Raw genomic sequence first — 21330 nt, forward strand, 5'->3', positions numbered from 1 at the left:
GCAATTCCGCTCTTATCCGGTCACGTTTGTGTGCCCGAATTTCGCAAGGCAACCTCCATGGGACATGGAAAAGACTCGAGAAGAGAGCTCGCTCACGGGAGAGAGAAGCCAAGGAGACCACGAGAGTGCTGAGAGTGGGACAGCGCTGAATAGGCGGGAGAAGCCTGCGCGTATAAACGGAGATATATATCCAATTGCAACGAAGGAACGTGCCAAAGATCGAGAACAATGGCAGAAATGCTAGTAACGTGCACTTCGGGACCAACGCATCACCGGAAGACAACCGCCAAACATCGAAAGAGTCGCGATGCTCCGCAACCTACGTGCAAAGCGGTCGCACACCGGGTAAGGGAGTGAGAGCCCCAAACATAGCTGGGCGAGGCGCTCACTCCGCTCTTTAATATCTCGTTAATACCGCCAAGGAAATGGCACAAGCACACACACACAAGCATCCTCGGAAGAGGACAGTTCGAGTGACAGGTCAAATCCAAGAGTTCCGAAGACTACCTCCAGGAACAATCGGGAACAAGACCGATTACAAGTCGTCGAGTCTGTTACTGGGCGAACACGAGATGCGCACAGGAAATCGATCAGCCCTCACAATGGCCCAAGGCCAGAGATCGGACTGCTACGATTTACCCCAACAATCATCGTGCCACTCTTCGCAGAGAGGTGATAGACGCCAACGAGCCCGCGCATAGCAATCGAGGTGTAAAAAGGGCGTTGAAGGCAGGAAGCCTGGACGAAAGAGGCTACGAGGTCACCTCGAAGCGGTCTAAGAATCGGGCGCACTTGGGGCGACTACCAGTGCCAACCCCTTATCCCGCGGTGCGTCCGACACACAGAAATTTCCAAGGCGGCCAAGGAGCCTCCCCGCATAGCAATCGGGGTGTGAGGTTACGGATGCAGCATTGATAGCAATCGAGGTGTGAGGCGAAGGATGCAGAAGTGAGAGCCGAGGGATGTAGCAGAGATAGCAATCGGGGTGTGTGATGCAGAAGAGATAGCAATCGAGGTGTGCGGTGGGAAGGGCCCAGCAGCCAGAATGCATGAAGCGACGGATGAAGCAGTGATGACAACCGGGCTGTGAGGAGAGGAGGGATGCAGCCAAGAAAGCAATCAGGGCTCGAGGCAAGGGATGCATCAAGGATAGCAATCATGTTGTGAGGCGAGATTCCAAAGGCTAAACGTGAGAGGCTGCAGGGTCGACTCAGAGAGGTCTATGCATGTGAGAGGCTGAAAGCAAGGTCGACTCGGAGCGGTCTATGCATCGGGCGCGCTTGGGGCGACTACCAGTGCCAACCCCTTATCCCGCGACGCGTCCGACAAAGAGAACGTTCCAAGGCGGCAGAGGAGGTTACCAGCCGAAGGATGCAGTAGCAATAACAGGTATAGTTCCGCGGCGGCCGAGAAGACTCACCGCATAGGAATCGGGATGCGAGGCGAGGGATGCGGCGGGAAGGCCCCGACGGCTAAACGGAAGAGGCTGCAGGGCCGCCTCGGAATGGTCCAAGCATCGGATGCGATTGGGACGACTACCAGTGCCAACCCCTTATCCCGCGATGCGTCCGATACACAGATAGTTCCAAGGCGGCCGAGGAGCCTCACCGCATATCAATCGGGGTGCGAGGCGAGGGATGGGGCGGGAAGGCCCCAACGGCTAGACGGAAGAGGCTTCAGGGCCACCTCGGAATGGTCCAAGCATCGGACGCGCTTGGGGCGACTGCCAGTGCCAACCCCTTATCCCGCGATGCGTCCGATACACAGATGGTTCCAAGGCGGCCGAGGAGCCTCACCGCATAGCAATCGGGGGTGCGAGGCGAGGGATGGGGCGGGAAGGCCCCAACGGCTAGACGGAAGAGGCTTCAGGGCCGCCTAGGAATGGTCCAAGCATCGGACACGCTTGGGGCGACTACCAGTGACAGCCCCCTATCCCGCGATGCGTCCGATACGAAGATGGTTCCAAGGCGGCCGAGGAGCCTCACCGCATAGCAATCGGGGTGCGAGGTGGGGGATGCGGCGAGATGGCCCCAACGGCTAGACGGAAGAGGCCACAGGGCCGCGTCGGAATAGTCCAAGCATCGGACGCGCTTGGGGCGACTACCAGTGACAACCCCTTATCCCGCGATGCGTCCGATACGAAGATAGTTCCAAGGCGGCCGAGGAGCCTCACCGCATAGCAATCGGGGTGCGAGGTGGGGGATGCGGCGAGATGGCCCCAACGGCTAGACGGAAGAGGCTGCAGGGCCGCCTCGGAATAGTCCAAGCATCGGACGCGCTTGGGGCCACTACCAGTGACAACCCCTTATCCCGCAATGCGTCCGATACGAAGATAGTTCCAAGGCGGCCGAAGAGCCTCACCGCATAGCAATCGGGGTGCGAGGTGGGGGATGCGGCGAGATGGCCCCAACGGCTAGACGGAAGAGGCCACAGGGCCGCCTCGGAATAGTCCAAGCATCGGACGCGCTTGGGGCGACTACCAGTGACAACCCCTTATCCCGCGATGCGTCCGATACGAAGATAGTTCCCAGGCGGCCGAGGAGCCTCACCGCATAGCAATCGGGGTGCGAGGCGAGGGATGCGGCGAGATGGCCCCAAAGGCTAGACGGAAGAGGCTGCAGGGCTGCCTCGGAATAGTCCAAGCATCGGACGCGCTTGGGGCGACTACCACTGCCAACCCCTTATCCCGCGATGCGTCCGATACACAGATAGTTCCGAGGCGGCCGAGGAGGTGGGGGATGCAGCGAGATGGCCCCAACGGCTAGACGGAAGAGGCTGCAGGGCCGCCTCGGAATAGTCCAAGCATCGGACGCGCTTGGGGCGACTACCAGTGACAACCCCTTATCCCGCGATGCGTCCGATACACAGATAGTTCCGAGGCGGCCAAGGAGCCTCACCGCATAGCAATCGTGGTGCGAGGTGGGGGATGCGGCGAGATGGCCCCAACGGCTAGACGGAAGAGGCTGCAGGGCCGCCTCGGAATGGTCCAAGCATCGGATGCGCTTGGGGCGACTACCACTGCCAACCCCTTATCCCGCGATGCGTCCGATACACAGATAGTTCCAAGGCGGCCGAGGAGCCTCACAGCATAGCAATCAGGGTGCGAGGCGAGGGATGCGGCGAGAAAGCCCCAACGGCTAGAGGGAAGAGGCTTCAGGTCCGCCTCGGAATGGTCCAAGCATCGGACGCGCTTGGGGCGACTACCAGTGACAACCCCTTATCCCGCGACGCGTCCGATACACAGATAGTTCCAAGGCGGCCGAGGAGCCTCACCGCATAGCAATCGGGGTGCGAGGCGAGGGATGCGGCGAGAAGGACCCAACGGCTACACGGAAGAGGCTTCGGGGCCGCCTCGGAATGGTCCAAGCATCGGACGCGCTTGGGGCGACTACCAGTGACAACCCCTTATCCCGCGACGCGTCCGATACACAGATAGTTCCAAGGCGGCCGAGGAGCCTCACCGCATAGCAATCGGGGTGCGAGGCGAGGGATGCGGCGAGAAGGACCCAACGGCTACACGGAAGAGGCTTCGGGGCCGCCTCGGAATGGTCCAAGCATCGGACGCGCTTGGGGCGACTACCAGTGACAACCCCTTATCCCGCGACGCGTCCGATACACAGATAGTTCCAAGGCGGCCGAGGAGCCTCACCGCATAGCAATCGGGGTGCGAGGCGAGGGATGCGGCGAGAAGGACCCAACGGCTAGACGGAAGAGGCTTCGGGTCCGCCTCGGAATGGTCCAAGCATCGGACGCGCTTGGGGCGACTACCAGTGACAACCCCTTATCCCGCGACGCGTCCGATACACAGATAGTTCCAAGGCGGCCGAGGAGCCTCACCGCATAGCAATCGGGGTGCGAGGCGAGGGATGCGGCGAGAAGGACCCAACGGCTAGACGGAAGAGGCTTCGGGTCCGCCTCGGAATGGTCCAAGCATAGGACGCGCTTGGGGCGACTACCAGTGACAACCCCTTATCCCGCGACGCGTCCGATACACAGATAGTTCCAAGGCGGCCGAGGAGCCTCACCGCATAGCAATCGGGGTGCGAGGCGAGGGATGCGGCGAGAAGGACCCAACGGCTAGACGGAAGAGGCTTCGGGTCCGCCTCGGAATGGTCCAAGCATCGGACGCGCTTGGGGCGACTACCAGTGACAACCCCTTATCCCGCGACGCGTCCGATACACAGATAGTTCCGAGGCGGCCGAGGAGCCTCACCGCATAGCAATCGGGGTGCGAGGCGAAGGATGCGGCGAGAAGGACCCAACGGCTAGACGGAAGAGGCTTCGGGTCCGCCTCGGAATGGTCTAAGCATCGGACGCGCTTGGGGCGACTACCAGTGACAACCCCTTATCCCGCGACGCGTCCGATACACAGATAGTTCCAAGGCGGCCGAGGAGCCTCACCGCATAGCAATCGGGGTGCGAGGCGAGGGATGCGGCGAGAAGGACCCAACGGCTAGACGGAAGAGGCTTCAGGGCCGCCTCGGAATGGTCCAAGCATCGAACGCGCTTGGGGCGACTACCAGTGACAACCCCTTATCCCGCGACGCGTCCGATACACAGATAGTTCCGAGGCGGCCGAGGAGCCTCACCGCATAGCAATCGGGGTGCGAGGCGAGGGATGCGGCGAGAAGGACCCAACGGCTAGACGGAAGAGGCTTCAGGGCCGCCTCGGAATGGTCCAAGCATCGGACGCGCTTGGGGCGACTACCAGTGACAACCCCTTATCCCGCGACGCGTCCGATACACAGATAGTTCCGAGGCGGCCGAGGAGCCTCACCGCATAGCAATCGGGGTGCGAGGCGAGGGATGCGGCGAGAAGGACCCAACGGCTAGACGGAAGAGGCTTCAGGGCCGCCTCGGAATGGTCCAAGCATCGGACGCGCTTGGGGCGACTACCAATGACAACCCCTTATCCCGCGACGCGTCCGATACACAGATAGTTCCGAGGCGGCCGAGGAGCCTCACCGCATAGCAATCGGGGTGCGAGGCGAGGGATGCGGCGAGAAGGACCCAACGGCTAGACGGAAGAGGCTTCAGGGCCGCCTCGGAATGGTCCAAGCATCGGACGCGCTTGGGGCGACTACCAGTGACAACCCCTTATCCCGCGACGCGTCCGATACACAGATAGTTCCGAGGCGGCCGAGGAGCCTCACCGCATAGCAATCGGGGTGCGAGGCGAGGGATGCGGCGAGAAGGACCCAACGGCTAGACGGAAGAGGCTTCAGGGCCGCCTCGGAATGGTCCAAGCATCGGACGCGCTTGGGGCGACTACCGTTGCCAACCCCTTATCCCGCGATGCGTCTGATACACAGATAGTTCCGAGGCGGCCGAGGAGCCTCACCGCATAGCAATCGGGTTGCGAGGCAGATTATTGGGAAGGGAACCCCCTGGGATGCGGCTCAAGCAGTGCCCAAAGGGACTGGAATGCGGAATCACATCGAGAGACCCAAATGCTATACGAGGGCTCAAATCGAATTATCGATTTGGCCACGACATGGACGCATCGGAACGACTACCTTTGCCGAACCACTCGCAATTGCATCCATACCGAAACCAATAGACATTTCCGTTAGAGCCCTCGCATAGCATTCGGGAATCTCGCATGCCCCTCTAAATCGACCAATGCTGGCGCTCAATGAAAATCCGAGCGCTACCACCGTTCGAGCGCCAGCATTGGTCGAGTTAGAGGGGCACGGGGGAGAATGCTCCAGTCAACACCTCCCCTATATAAGTTATTTGTCCGATTCTCGCACAACCGTAGTCTGCCTCGTCGAATCAAACAACGGTCCCAGATTCCGACTTCCGTTCCGTAGAGACCCAAAAGCTAGATGGAGGCTCGCAAGAAAGAGAGTCGGCGCATAGCAATCGGGTTTCTCGAACGTTTAGGGACCGAGCTCACTTGCGGATAGGGCAAAATCCGCCAAGCAACCCAAAAGCTAGACGGGGGCTCGAATCGAATCGCCTAGGCGGCCACAACAACGACGTGTTGGATCGACTACCAGTGCCAAACCATTCAGCAAGACTAGTCTGTGTCGAGGCCGGATAGAGATTCTCAGAGAGCGCCCGCATAGCATTTAGGAGACCTGCCGCGTCCCTCACACTCGACAAATGGTGGTGCACGTTTATAAATCCGAGCGATCCCAACCCTTTCAAGCACCAACATCGGTCGAGATAGAGGGGCACGGAGGGGGCTGCGTGAGACAACACAGTCCCCTATATAAGTTATTTGTCCGATTCTCACACATCCGAAGAATGGTCATCAAATCGGACAACAGCCCAAACTTCCGACTTCCGTCCCAGAAAGCCCAAGAGCTATCTAAAACGTTCATGGCCGGAACTCGATCGCGGCTATACCAGTCCGCCAAGCAACCCAAAAGCTAGACTGGAGCTCTAGTCGAATCACCTCTGTGGCCATTGCAAGGACGTGTTGGAGCGACTACCATTGCCGAACCATTCCGCAGGTCGAGTCCATACCAAGGCCGCATAGAGATTCACGATGAGCTCCTGCATAGCAATCAGGAGACTTGCCGTGTCCATCACAATCGATAAATCCTGGTGCAAGATTTTTGCATCCGAGCGCTCCAACCAGTCGAGCACCAGCATCAATCGACATAAACGGGCACGGGGGGAGGATGCTCGAGAACACTACCTCCCCTATATAAGTTATTTGTCCGATTCTCAAGCAGCCGAAGTCTGGTCATCGAATCGGGTCAAAGACCACAACTTCCGACTTTACCCACAATGCAAGTCATCGAATCGAACATCGGCCCCCGAGTCGGACTCCATGCGTATGTCAGGTCATCGGACCCAAATTCCGCCTTCCTGCGCATGGCGGGCCATCAATATCAACTCGGTCATCGGACCCAAACTCCGCCTTTTTGCGTATGGCACGCCTTCAAATCGGTCATCGGACCCAAATTCCGCCTTCCTGTGCATGGCGGGCCATCAACATCAACTCGGTCATCGGACCCAAATTCCGCCTTTCTGCGCATGGCACGCCATCAACTCGGTCATCGGACCCAAATTCCGCCTTCCTGCGCATGGCAGGTCATCGGACACAAATTCAGACCTCGCCAATATGCCTACGTATCGAATCGGTCATCGGACCCAACTTCCGACTTCATCCATACTGTAGGGTCTTTGAGGTTGGCGCGGTGCGCTCAACCCAGGGAGTCGACCCATCGAAGCATACACCTCCCCTATATAAGCTATTTGTCCGATTCCCACACCTGTGTAGTTTGCACCTCTGACCAGGACATCGACCCCAACTTCCGAACTCGACTGCAACGACGGCACCAGCGCCTTGGTGCGCACCTTGCGACGCACAGTCCCAACATTCGCCTTCCTGCACATGGCAGGTCATCGGACCCAAATTCCGACCTCGCGAGTATGCCTACATATCGAATCGGTCATCGGACCCAACTTCCGACTTCATCCATACCGTAGGGTCTTTGAGGTTGGCGCGGTGCGCTCAACCCGGGGAGTCGACCCAACGAAGCATACACCTCCCCTATATAAGCTATTTGTCCGATTCCCACACCTGTGTAGTTTGCACCTCCGATCAAGACATCGACCCCAACTTCCGAACTCGCCTCCAACGACCGAACCAGCGCCTTGGTGCGCACCTTGCAACGCACAGTGCCAACATTCGCCTTCCTGCACGTGGCAGGTCATCGGACCCAAATTCCGACCTCGCGAGTATGCCTACATATCGAATCGGTCATCGGACCCAACTTCCGACTTCATCCATACCGTAGGGTCTTTGAGGTTGGCGCGGTGCGCTCAACCCGGGGAGTCGACCCAACGAAGCATACACCTCCCCTATATAAGCTATTTGTCCGATTCCCACACCTGTGTAGCTTGCACCTCCGATCAGGACATCGACCCCAACTTCCGAACTCGACTAAAAAGACCGCACCAGCGCCTTGGTGTGCACCTTGCAACGCACAGTGTCAACATTCGCCTTCCTGCACATGGCAGGTCATCGGACCCAAATTCCGACCTCATGAGCATACCTACTAATCGAATTGGTCATCGGACCCAACTTCCGACTTCATCCATACCGTAGGGTCTTTGAGGTTGGCGCGGTGCGCTCAACCTGGGGAGTCGACCCATCGAAGCATACACCTCCCCTATATAAGCTATTTGTCCGATTCCGACACCTGTGTAGTTTGCACCTCCGCTCAGGACATCGACCCCAACTTCCGAACTCGCCTGCAACGACCGAACCAGCGCCTTGGTGCGCACCAAAAGTGCGCACTTTTGGAGGGCACTTTTGTGCGCTCCAAAGGTGCGCACTTTTGGAGGGCACTTTTCTGCGCTCCAAAGGTGCGCACTTTTGGAGGGCACTTTTTGGAGGGCACTTTTCTGCGCTCCAAAGGTGCGCACTTTTGGAGGGCACTTTTTGGAGGGCACTTTTCTGCGCTCCAAAGGTGCGCACTTTTGGAGGGCACTTTTTGGAGGGCACTTTTCTGCGCTCCAAAGGTGCGCACTTTTGGAGGGCACTTTTTGGAGGGCACTTTTCTGCGCTCCAAAGGTGCGCACTTTTGGAGGGCACTTTTTGGAGGGCACTTTTCTGCGCTCCAAAGGTGCGCACTTTTGGAGGGCACTTTTCTGCGCTCCAAAGGTGCGCACTTTTGGAGGGCACTTTTTGGAGGGCACTTTTCTGCGCTCCAAAGGTGCGCACTTTTGGAGGGCACTTTTTGGAGGGCACTTTTCTGCGCTCCAAAGGTGCGCACTTTTGGAGGGCACTTTTTGGAGGGCACTTTTCTGCGCTCCAAAGGTGCGCACTTTTGGAGGGCACTTTTGTGCACTCCAAAGGTGCGCACTTTTGGAGGGCACTTTTCCTGTGCTCCAAAGGTGCACACCTAGGTGAGCACCTTCGACCACACCTTGTAGCACACCAAACTCTGACTTTCGACTTCATCCGCAATGCAGGGTCTTTGAGGTTGGCGCAATGCGCACAACCAGGGGAGTCGACCCATCAAACCCAACACCTCCCCTATATAAGCTATTTGTCTGATTCTCATACATGCGTAGCCTGCAGGAGCAATTAGGACATCGACCCCAACTTTCGGCTTCTAAACGAAAACAAGGTCTTTGAGGTTGGTGTAATGCGAACAACTAGGGGAGTCAACCCATCAAACCCAACACCTCCCCTATATAAGCTATTTGTCTGATTCTCATACATGTGTAGTCTACAGGAGCAATTAGGACATCGACCCCAACTTTTGACTTCTTAACGAAAACAAGGTCTTTGAGGTTGACGTAATGCGCACAACCAGGGGAGTCGACCCATCAAACCCAACACCTCCCCTATATAAGCTATTTGTCCGATTCTCATACATGTGTAGCCTGCAGGAGCCATTAGGACATTGACCCCAACTTTTGACTTCTTAACGAAAACAAGGTCTTTGAGGTTGGCGTAATGCGCACAACCAAGGGAGTTGACCCATCAAACCCAACACCTCCCCTATATAAGCTATTTGTCTGATTCTCATACATGTGTAGCCTGCAACAACGATTAGGACATCCACCCCAACTTCTGAATTCGTCTGCGTTGACCGCACCAAAGGTGCACGCCTTGGTGCTCACCAAAATCCGACTTCCGACTTCTTCTGCTATGCGGGGTCTTTGAGGTTGGCGCAGTGCGCACAACCAGGGGAGTCAACCCACCGAATGCAACACCTCCCCTATATAAGCTATTTGTCTGATTCTCATACATGCGTAGACTGCAGCAATGATTAGGACATCCACCCCAACTTTTGACTTCTTAAACAAGACAGGGTCTTTGAAGTTGGTGCAGTGCACACAACCAGGGGAGTCGACCCATCAAACGCAACACCTCCCCTATATAAAGCTATTTGTCCGATTCTCATACGTGTAGTCTGCAGCAGCGATTAGGACATCGACCCCAACTTCCGAATTCGTTTGCATTGACCGCACCAAAGGTGCACGCCTTGGTGTGCACCCTGGAGTGCACTTTGGTGCTCACCTCGGTGCACACTTTGGTGTGCACCTCGGTGTGCACCAAAGGTGCGCACCTTGGAGCGCACCAAAGGTGTACACTTTGGAGCGCACCACATAGGGTCTTTGAGAGGTTGGCGCAGTGCGCACACCAAGGTGGGTGTTGAGGTGCGTGCCGAGGTGGGTGGGTGCTAGGGTGCGCTCCATGGTGGGTGCCAGGGTGGGTGCGTGCTAGGGTGGATTCCAAAGAGGGTCATAGGGTGGGTGCCAAGGTGGGTTGGTGATATAGTGGGTTCAAAGGTGGGTACTAGGGTGGGTTCCAAGGTGGGTCACAAGTTGGGTGCCAGGATGCGTGGGTGTTAGGTTGGGTGCCAAGGTGGGCTCCTGCGTGGGTGGGTGCTAGGGTGGGTTTCAAGGTGGACGCGAGGGCGGGTGCCAAGGTGGGTAACAAGTTGGGTGTTAGGATGGGTGAGTGCTAGAGTGGGTGCCAAGGTGGGTGGGTGCTAAGGTGGATGCCAAGGTGGTTCACAGGGTGGGTGGGTTCTAGGGTGAGTTCCAAGGTGGGTCACAGGTTCAGTGCTAGGGTGGGTGTCAAGGCGGGTGTCGAGGTGCCTGGGTGCTAGGGTGTGGATGCCAATGTGGGTCATAGGGTGGGTACTAGGGTGGGCTGCAATGTGGGTGCCAAGGTGGGTAACATGCTCGGTGGGTTCTAAATTGGGTGCCAGGGTGGGTGTGCACCCACCTTGCCCGAGGTGGGTGCCAAGGTGCCAGTGTGGGTGGGTGCTAAGGTGGATGCCAAGGTGGGTGAGAAGGTGGGTGATAGGTTGAGTGGTAGGATGGGTGGGTGCCAAGATGGGTCACAGGGTGGGTGCAAGGGTGGGTAGGTGCTAGGGTTGGTGTCAGGGTGGGTGGGTGCTAGGTTGGGTTCCAAGGTGGGTGCGAGGGTGAGTGTCAAGGTGGGTCACAGGTTAGGTGCTAGGATGGGTGAGTGCTAGGGTGCAAAGGTGCCAGGGTGGGTGCTAGGATGGGTCGATGCTAGGGTGAGTGGCAAGGTGGGTCCACAAGTGTCAAGGTGGGTGCCGAGGTGGGTGCCAAGTCGGCGACTGCTATGGTGGATGCCAAGGTGGGTCACGGGGTGGGTGCCAAGTTGCTAGGTTGGGTTCCAAGGTGGGTGCCAACGTGGGTGCTAGGGTGCGTGGGTTAAAGGGTGTGTCACAACGTGGGTGCCAGGATGGGTGCGCACCCACACTGGCCAAGACGGGTGCGGGTGCAAGGTTGGGTTCCAAGCCCGGTCACAGGCTGGGTGCTAGGATGGGTGGGTGCCAAGGTGGGCACCAGGGTGGGTGCACCCACCCTGGCCAAGGTGGGTCACGGGGTGGGTCCTAGGGTGGGTAACGGGGTGGGTACTAAGGTGCGTGCCAAGGTGGGTCATAGGGTGGGTGCCAAGGTGGGCACCAGGGTGGGTGTGCACCAACCCTAGCCAGGGTAGGTCACGGGGTGGTTGTCGGGGTGGGCGTCAAGGAGCCAAGGTGGGTGGCAAGTAGCCAAGTTGCGTGCCAAGGTGGGTGTCGGGGTGGGTGCCAAGGATCCAAGGTGGGTGCCAAGGAACCAAGGTGGGTGTCTGGGTGGGTGCCGAGGTGGGAGCCAGGGTGGGTCCCAAGGTGAGTGCAAAGGTGGGTGCCAGGGTCAAGGTGAGTGCCAATGTGGGTTCCAAGGTGCCAGGGTCAGGGTGAGTGCCAATGTGGGTTCAAAGGTGCTAAGTTGGGTGCGAGGTTGGGTGCGAGGGTGGGTGGGTGCCAAGGTGTGCTAGGTGGAAGCCCGGGTGGGTCGGCATCCCATGGGTGTCGAGTTGGGTGCCTGATGGGTGCTTCTTGTCAAGTTTTAGTCGTCGGGACTCATTTCGAGCCTTAGAGGTCGTTTCTTGTCCGGTTGCCCTGTCTTCGACCTGGGAACCCAATTTTGGTCCTCGGGTCCCATTTTTTTTTGTCTCGCATCCCACTTTTGGCCTGTGGCCTTTTCGGGGTCGATTCTCGTTTTGGGCATCAGAGCATGTTTCTTCTCCTAAAACCCAATATTTGTTTATTAAGTCTCGGAACACATTTTTGTTCTCGTGGACCCATCATGGGTCTTGGAACGCATTTGTGGTCCTTGGGTCCCATTTTGCATCCCGAAACTTGTGTTTTGGTGCTTGATCCCTATTTTGGGTGCCCACCTTGCACCAAGTGCGCACCCGGGGCAAACCGAGCGCCTTGGTGCACCGGGGCAAGATCGAGCGTGCACCCGAGGCGCCCCGAACATGCACCAAGGTGCACTCGGCCCACATGTGAGCGCAGGTCGTTGCGCCCGAGGTGGTGTGTGGGCACCGCGTTGCAGACGGGACACTGCACGCACACGACGCCCCCTCCAGGTGCACGCACGTAGGCCGGGCCGGGTGCACACCCGACGCCCTAGCAAGGTGCGCGCACCCGGGCAGGGCTCACACTTGGCGAACGGGGCGCACTTCGCGAGGGAGGGTGTGCACCTCGACGGGGGTGGGTGGCCGGGGTGGATTCGCACGTGGGTCGCGGTTTGCTAAGTACACACTGCGACAAGCTCATAACGGGTGCGATCATACCAGCATTAGTGCACCGGATCCCATCAGAACTCCGCAGTTAAGCGCGCTTGGGCCGGAGTAGTACTGGGATGGGTGACCTCCCGGGAAGTCCCGGTGTTGCACCCTTTTTTAGTTTTTCGCCGGGCGTCGCAATGCTATTTGAATAAACCTTTTGCCCGTTTGCGTTCTCGTCGGGGCCGGGCCGGGCCGGGGTGCGCTGCCCGCACTACCGCGCGCGCGGGGGCGACACCGAGCGCGCACCCGAGGCACCCCGAGCACACAGGCCACGGTGCAACCCGGGCGTTGTGCGCGCACCCCGGTGCGCCCGAGGTGCTGCGCGCGCACCCAGGTGAAATCGGTGTGCACCTCGGCCAGTGCGCGCTCGGTCGAGTCGCGCACGTTGGCCAAGGTGCACGGTGATGTTTCTTACTCTAAGGTTCCGCACCAGACGCCCGGGACAGGTGAGCGAAGCTGGGCGGGGCCGGGTGCGCGGCCGGGGCAGGTGCACGCAGCTGGAGAGAGCTTTGGAGCACACTTCGGAGCGCACCAATGATGCGCTCCATTCAAAAGTTTCCTGAAAAGGCAAAAAAAGTTGAGATTATAGAATTTCCCACTTGAGAGATTGTAAAAAAAAAAAATTTAAAATGAAGGAAACGCGGGTGCCAAGGTGTGCGCAGCCCAGCCAAGGTGTGCGCACCAAGGCGCCCACCCTGGCGAAGGTGCACGCAAGGTGCGCACCCGAGGCAAACCGGACAATTAACCCAACTTTCGACTTCGCGCGCACCTTGGAGCGCACTTCGAAGCGCTCCTTGGTGCGCACCAATCTTGGGCACCTCGGAGTGCACCATGGCGCCCACCAAGGTGCGCACCCGGGGCAAACCGAGCTCCGACTTCGTGCGCACCTTGGAGCGCACGAAAGGTGCGCACCATGGCGCCCACCAAGGTGCGCAGCCCAGCCAAGGCATGCGCATCAAGGTGCGCACCCTGGCGAAGGTGCGCACCCGGGGCAAACCGAGCTCCGACTTCGTGCGCACCTTGGAGCGCACAAAAGGTGCGCAACCCAGCCAAGGTGTGCGCACCCCGGTCAAACCGAGCTCCGAATCGTGCGCACCAGAGGTGCACGCCATCGTGCGCACCTTGGAGCACACTTCGGAGCCCTCCTTGGTGCGCGCCGATGTTGCGCACCTCGGAGCGCACCCGGGGAAAACAATGCAATTAACCCGACTTTCGACTTCGTGGGCACCTCGGAGCGCTCTCGGGTTCGCACCTCGGAGCACACCGAGGTGCGCACCTTTGATGCGCTGCCTTCACCAATTTCCAGAAAAGGCAAGAAAACATTGAGAAGGTGTGCGCACCGAGGTGCCCACCCTGGCGAAGGTGCACGCGAGGTGCGCACCCGGGGCAAACCGGGCTCCGACTTCGTGCACGCCGCACCTTGGAGCACACTTCGGAGCGCTCCTTGGTGCGCACCAGGGCGCGCAACCCAGCCGAGGTGCCCACCCCGGCGAAGGTGCACGCGAGGTGCGCACCCGGGGCAAACCGGGCTCCGACTTCGTGCACGCCATGGTGCCCACCGCGGCGAAGGTGCACGCGAGGTGCGCACCCGGGGCAAACCGGGCTCCGACTTCGTGCACGCCGCACCTTGGAGCACACTTCGGAGCGCTCCTTGGTGCGCACCATGGTGCCCACCAGGGCGCGCAACCCCGCCGAAGGTGCACGCGAGGTGCGCACCCGGGGCAAACTGGGCTCCGACTTCGTGCACGCCGCACCTTGGAGCACACTTCGGAGCGCTCCTTGGTGCGCACCATGGTGCCCACCAGGGCGCGCAACCCCGCCGAAGGTGCACGCGAGGTGCGCACCCGGGGCAAACCGGGCTCCGACTTCGTGCACGCCATGGTGCGCACCGCGGCGAAGGTGCGCACCCGGGGCAAACCGGGCTCCGACTTCGTGCACGCCGCACCTTGGAGCACACTTCGGAGCGCTCCTTGGTGCGCACCAGGGCGCGCAACCCAGCCGAGGTGCCCACCCCGGCGAAGGTGCACGCGAGGTGCGTACCCGGGGCAAACCGGGCTCCGACTTCGTGCACGCCGCACCTTGGAGCACACTTCGGAGCGCTCCTTGGTGCGCACCATGGTGCCCACCAGGCCGCGCAACCCAGCCAAGGTGTGCGCACCAAGGTGCACGCGAGGTGCGCACCCGGGGCAAACCGGGGTCCGACTTCGTGCACGCCGCACCTTGGAGCACACATCGGGGCGCTCCCGGGTTCGCACCGGCGTTGCGCACCGTGGTGGGCACCTCGGAGCACACCAAGGTGGGCAGCGAGGTGCGCACCTTTGATGCGATGCCTTCACTAATTTCCATAAAAGGCAAAAAAAAAACGAGATTTTAAAATTTCCGTTTTGAAAGATAGTGAGAAAAAGGGAATGCTGGTGCCATCTTGAGCCCGCCCTGGTGCGCAGCCCAGCCAAGGTGTGCGCACCAAGGTGCCCACCCTGGCGAAGGTGCGCGCCCGGGCAATTAACCCAACTTCCAACTTCGCGCGCGCCAGGGTGGGAGCGCACCCAACAACCGGGCCTGGGAAGAGCCAATGCGAGAAACCCCACCAAACGCTCTGACAAAAAAAGAGGGGGCGCTCCAGTAACCCCGCTTCGGAGCGCACCCTGGGCAAACCCAGCCAAGGTGCCCACCCCGGCCAAGGTGCAGGCGAGGTGCGCACCCGGGGCAAACCGGGCTCCGACAACGTGCACGCCGCACCTTGGAGCACACTTCGTAGCGCTCCCGGGTGCGCACCTCAGAGCACACCAAGGTGGGCAGCGAGGTGCGCACCTTTGATGCGCTGCCTTCACTAATTTCCAGAAAAGGCAAAAAAAAAAGGAGATTTTAAAATTTCCGTTTTGAAAGATAGTGAAAAAAACGGAACGCGCGTGCCATCTTGAGCCCGCCCTGGTGCGCAGCCCAGGTAAGGTGCCCACCCTGGCAAAGGTGCGCACCCGGGCAATTAACCCTACTTCCGACTTCGTGCGCGCCAGGGTGGCAACCGGGCCTCGGAAGAGCCAATGCGAGAAACCCCACCAAACGCTCCGACAAAAAAAGAGGCGGCGCTCCAATAACCCCGCTTCGGAGCGCAGCCGGGGCAAACCCAGCCAAGGTGCCCACCCCGACGAAGGTGCACGCGAGGTGCGCACCCGGGGCAAACCGGGCTCCGACAACGTGCACGCAGCACCTTGGAGCACACTTCGAAGCACTCCCGGGTGCCCACCGGCGTTGCGCACCGTGGTGGGCAGCGAGGTGCGCACCTTTGATGCGCTGCCTTCACTAATTTCCAGAAAAAGGCAAAAAAAAATGAGATTTTAAAATTTCCATTTTGAAAGATAGTGAAAAAAAAGGAACGCGGGTGCCATCTTGAGCCCGCCCTGGTGCGCAGCCCAGGCAAGGCATGCGCACCAAGGTGCCCACCCGAGGTGCACACCCGGGGCAAACCGGGCTCCGACTTCGTGCAGGCCGCACCTTGGAGCACACTTCGGAGCGCTCCTTGGTGCGCACCATGGTGCCCACCAGGGCGCGCAACCCAGCCAAGGTCTGCACACCAAGGTGCCCACCCCGGCGAAGGTGCACGCGAGGTGCGCACCCGGGGCAAACCGGGCTCCGACTTCGTGCACGCCATGGTGCCCACCGCGGCGAAGGTGCACGCGAGGTGCGCACCCGGGGCAAACCGGGCTCCGACTTCGTGCACGCCGCACCTTGGAGCACACTTCGGAGCGCTCCTTGGTGCGCACCATGGTGCCCACCAGGGCGCGCAACCCAGCCAAGGTGTGCGCACCAAGGTGCACGCGAGGTGCGCACCCAGGGCAAACCGGGGTCCGACTTCGTGCACGCCGCACCTTGGAGCACACATCGGAGCGCTCCCAGGTTCGCACCAGCGTTGCGCACCTTTGATGCGCTGCCTTCACTAATTTCCAGAAAAGGCAAAAAAAAACGAGATTTTAAAATTTCCGTTCTGAAAGATAGTGAAAAAAACGGAACGCGGGTGCCATCTTGAGCCCTTCCTGGTGCGCACCCCAGGCAAGTTGTGCGCACCAAGGTGCCCACCCTGGCGGAGGTGCGCGCCCGGGGCAATCCGGGCTCCGACTTCGTGCACTGCATGGTGCCCACCAAGGCGCGCAACCCAGCCAAGGTGCCCACCGCAGCGAAGGTGCACGCGAGGTGCGCACGCGAGGTGCACACCCGGGGCAAACCGGGCTCCGACTTCGTGCACGCCGCACCTTGGAGCACACTTCAGAGCGCTCCTTGGTGCGCACCAGGGCGCGCAACCCAGCCGAGGTGCCCACCCCGGCGAAGGTGCACGCGAGGTGCGCACCCGGGGCAAACCGGGCTCCGACTTCGTGCACGCCATGGTGCCCACCGCGGCGAAGGTGCGCACCCGGGGCAAACCGGGCTCCGACTTCGTGCACGCCGCACCTTGGAGCACACTTCGGAGCGCTCCTTGGTGCGCACCATGGTGCCCACCAGGCCGCGCAACCCAGCCAAGGTGTGCGCACCAAGGTGCACGCGAGGTGCGCACCCGGGGCAAACCGGGGTCCGACTTCGTGCACGCCGCACCTTGGAGCACACATCGGGGCGCTCCCGGGTTCGCACCGGCGTTGCGCACCGTGGTGGGCACCTCGGAGCACACCAAGGTGGGCAGCGAGGTGCGCACCTTTGATGCGATGCCTTCACTAATTTCCATAAAAGGCAAAAAAAAAACGAGATTTTAAAATTTCCGTTTTGAAAGATAGTGAGAAAAAGGGAATGCTGGTGCCATCTTGAGCCCGCCCTGGTGCGCAGCCCAACCAAGGTTTGCGCACCAAGGTGCCCACCCTGGCGAAGGTGCGCGCCCGGGCAATTAACCCAACTTCCAACTTCGCGCGCGCCAGGGTGGGAGCGCACCCAACAACCGGGCCTGGGAAGAGCCAATGCGAGAAACCCCACCAAACTCTCTGACAAAAAAAGAGGGGGCGCTCCAGTAACCCCGCTTCGGAGCGCACCCTGGGCAAACCCAGCCAAGGTGCCCACCCCGGCCAAGGTGCAGGCGAGGTGCGCACCCGGGGCAAACCGGGCTCCGACAACGTGCACGCCGCACCTTGGAGCACACTTCGTAGCGCTCCCGGGTGCGCACCTCAGAGCACACCAAGGTGGGCAGCGAGGTGCGCACCTTTGATGCGCTGCCTTCACTAATTTCCAGAAAAGGCAAAAAAAAAAGGAGATTTTAAAATTTCCGTTTTGAAAGATAGTGAAAAAAACGGAACGCGCGTGCCATCTTGAGCCCGCCCTGGTGCGCAGCCCAGGTAAGGTGCCACCCTGGCAAAGGTGCGCACCCGGGCAATTAACCCTACTTCCGACTTCGTGCGCGCCAGGGTGGCAACCGGGCCTCGGAAGAGCCAATGCGAGAAACCCCACCAAACGCTCCGACAAAAAAAGAGGCGGCGCTCCAATAACCCCGCTTCGGAGCGCAGCCGGGGCAAACCAAGCCAAGGTGCCCACCCCGACGAAGGTGCACGCGAGGTGCGCACCCGGGGCAAACCGGGCTCCGACAACGTGCACGCAGCACCTTGGAGCACACTTCGAAGCACTCCCGGGTGCCCACCGGCGTTGCGCACCGTGGTGGGCAGCGAGGTGCGCACCTTTGATGCGCTGCCTTCACTAATTTCCAGAAAAAGGCAAAAAAAAATGAGATTTTAAAATTTCCGTTTTGAAAGATAGTGAAAAAAAAGGAACGCGGGTGCCATCTTGAGCCCGCCCTGGTGCGCAGCCCAGGCAAGGCATGCGCACCAAGGTGCCCACCCGAGGTGCACACCCGGGGCAAACCGGGCTCCGACTTCGTGCAGGCCGCACCTTGGAGCACACTTCGGAGCGCTCCTTGGTGCGCACCATGGTGCCCACCAGGGCGCACCCGAGGCAAACCGGGCTCCGACTTCGTGCACGCCGCACCTTGGAGCACACATCGGAGCGCTCCCAGGTTCGCACCAGCGTTGCGCACCTTTGATGCGCTGCCTTCACTAATTTCCAGAAAAGGCAAAAAAAAACGATATTTTAAAATTTCCGTTCTGAAAGATAGTGAAAAAAACGGAACGCGGGTGCCATCTTGAGCCCTTCCTGATGCGCAGCCCAGGCAAGTTGTGCGCACCAAGGTGCCCACCCTGGCGGAGGTGCGCGCCCGGGGCAAACCGGGCTCCGACTTCGTGCACTGCATGGTGCCCACCAAGGCGCGCAACCCAGCCAAGGTGCCCACCGCAGCGAAGGTGCACGCGAGGTGCGCACCCGAGGTGCACACCCGGGGCAAACCGGGCTCCGACTTCGTGCACGCCGCACCTTGGAGCACACTTCAGAGCGCTCCTTGGTACGCACCAGGGCGCGCAACCCAGCCAAGGTGCTCACCCCGGCGAAGGTGCACGCGAGGTGCGCACCCGGGGCAAACCGGGCTCGGACTTCGTGCACGCCGCACCTTGGAGCACACATCGGAGCGCTCCCGGGTTCGCACCAGCATTGCGCACCTTTGATGCGCTGCCTTCACTAATTTCCAGAAAAGGCAAAAAAAAGAAAAAAATGAGATTTTAAAATTTCCGTTTTGAAAGATAGTGAAAAAAACGGAACGCGGGTGCCATCTTGAGCCCGCCCTGGTGTGCAGCCCAGGCAAGTTGTGCGCACCAAGGCACCCACCCTGGCCAAGGTGGGTCACGGGGTGGGTCCTAGGGTGGGTAACGGGGTGGGTACTAAGGTGCGTGCCAAGGTGGGTCATAGGGTGGGTGCCAAGGTGGGCACCAGGGTGGGTGTGCACCAACCCTAGCCAGGGTAGGTCACGGGGTGGTTGTCGGGGTGGGCGTCAAGGAGCCAAGGTGGGTGGCAAGTAGCCAAGTTGCGTGCCAAGGTGGGTGTCGGGGTGGGTGCCAAGGATCCAAGGTGGGTGCCAAGGAACCAAGGTGGGTGTCTGGGTGGGTGCCGAGGTGGGAGCCAGGGTGGGTCCCAAGGTGAGTGCAAAGGTGGGTGCCAGGGTCAAGGTGAGTGCCAATGTGGGTTCCAAGGTGCCAGGGTCAGGGTGAGTGCCAATGTGGGTTCAAAGGTGCTAAGTTGGGTGCGAGGTTGGGTGCGAGGGTGGGTGGGTGCCAAGGTGTGCTAGGTGGAAGCCCGGGTGGGTCGGCATCCCATGGGTGTCGAGTTGGGTGCCTGATGGGTGCTTCTTGTCAAGTTTTAGTCGTCGGGACTCATTTCGAGCCTTAGAGGTCGTTTCTTGTCCGGTTGCCCTGTCTTCGACCTGGGAACCCAATTTTGGTCCTCGGGTCCCATTTTTTTTTGTCTCGCATCCCACTTTTGGCCTGTGGCCTTTTCGGGGTCGATTCTCGTTTTGGGCATCAGAGCATGTTTCTTCTCCTAAAACCCAATATTTGTTTATTAAGTCTCGGAACACATTTTTGTTCTCGTGGACCCATCATGGGTCTTGGAACGCATTTGTGGTCCTTGGGTCCCATTTTGCATCCCGAAACTTGTGTTTTGGTGCTTGATCCCTATTTTGGGTGCCCACCTTGCACCAAGTGCGCACCCGGGGCAAACCGAGCGCCTTGGTGCACCGGGGCAAGATCGAGCGTGCACCCGAGGCGCCCCGAACATGCACCAAGGTGCACTCGGCCCACATGTGAGCGCAGGTCGTTGCGCCCGAGGTGGTGTGTGGGCACCGCGTTGCAGACGGGACACTGCACGCACACGACGCCCCCTCCAGGTGCACGCACGTAGGCCGGGCCGGGTGCACACCCGACGCCCTAGCAAGGTGCGCGCACCCGGGCAGGGCTCACACTTGGCGAACGGGGCGCACTTCGCGAGGGAGGGTGTGCACCTCGACGGGGGTGGGTGGCCGGGGTGGATTCGCACGTGGGTCGCGGTTTGCTAAGTACACACTGCGACAAGCTCATAACGGGTGCGATCATACCAGCGTTAGTGCACCGGATCCCATCAGAACTCCGCAGTTAAGCGCGCTTGGGCCGGAGTAGTACTGGGATGGGTGACCTCCCGGGAAGTCCCGGTGTTGCACCCTTTTTTAGTTTTTCGCCGGGCGTCGCAATGCTATTTGAATAAACCTTTTGCCCGTTTGCGTTCTCGTCGGGGCCGGGCCGGGCCGGGGTGCGCTGCCCGCACTACCGCGCGCGCGGGGGCGACACCGAGCGCGCACCCGAGGCACCCCGAGCACACAGGCCACGGTGCAACCCGGGCGTTGTGCGCGCACCCCGGTGCGCCCGAGGTGCTGCGCGCGCACCCAGGTGAAATCGGTGTGCACCTCGGCCAGTGCGCGCTCGGTCGAGTCGCGCACGTTGGCCAAGGTGCACGGTGATGTTTCTTACTCTAAGGTTCCGCACCAGACGCCCGGGACAGGTGAGCGAAGCTGGGCGGGGCCGGGTGCGCGGCCGGGGCAGGTGCACGCAGCTGGAGAGAGCTTTGGAGCACACTTCGGAGCGCACCAATGATGCGCTCCATTCAAAAGTTTCCTGAAAAGGCAAAAAAAGTTGAGATTATAGAATTTCCCACTTGAGAGATTGTAAAAAAAAAAAATTTAAAATGAAGGAAACGCGGGTGCCAAGGTGTGCGCAGCCCAGCCAAGGTGTGCGCACCAAGGCGCCCACCCTGGCGAAGGTGCACGCAAGGTGCGCACCCGAGGCAAACCGGACAATTAACCCAACTTTCGACTTCGCGCGCACCTTGGAGCGCACTTCGAAGCGCTCCTTGGTGCGCACCAATCTTGGGCACCT

The 21330-nt window shown here is 60.0% G+C and overlaps 2 non-coding genes across 2 annotated transcripts; both read left to right on the forward strand.

Annotated features, from left to right (window-relative positions):
- Positions 1-12566: 12566 nt before the first annotated feature.
- On the forward strand, positions 12567-12685 carry LOC131870862 (5S ribosomal RNA). The gene has a single exon (XR_009369163.1). It is a non-coding gene; the product is annotated as a 5S ribosomal RNA (ribosomal RNA).
- A 7817-nt stretch (positions 12686-20502) lies between these two features.
- Positions 20503-20621, forward strand: LOC131870858 (5S ribosomal RNA). The gene has a single exon (XR_009369160.1). It is a non-coding gene; the product is annotated as a 5S ribosomal RNA (ribosomal RNA).
- The last annotated feature ends 709 nt before the right edge of the window (positions 20622-21330 follow it).

Source organism: Cryptomeria japonica, unplaced genomic scaffold, assembly GCF_030272615.1.
Source record: "Cryptomeria japonica unplaced genomic scaffold, Sugi_1.0 HiC_scaffold_354, whole genome shotgun sequence".
Taxonomy (NCBI): Eukaryota; Viridiplantae; Streptophyta; class Pinopsida; order Cupressales; family Cupressaceae; genus Cryptomeria; species Cryptomeria japonica.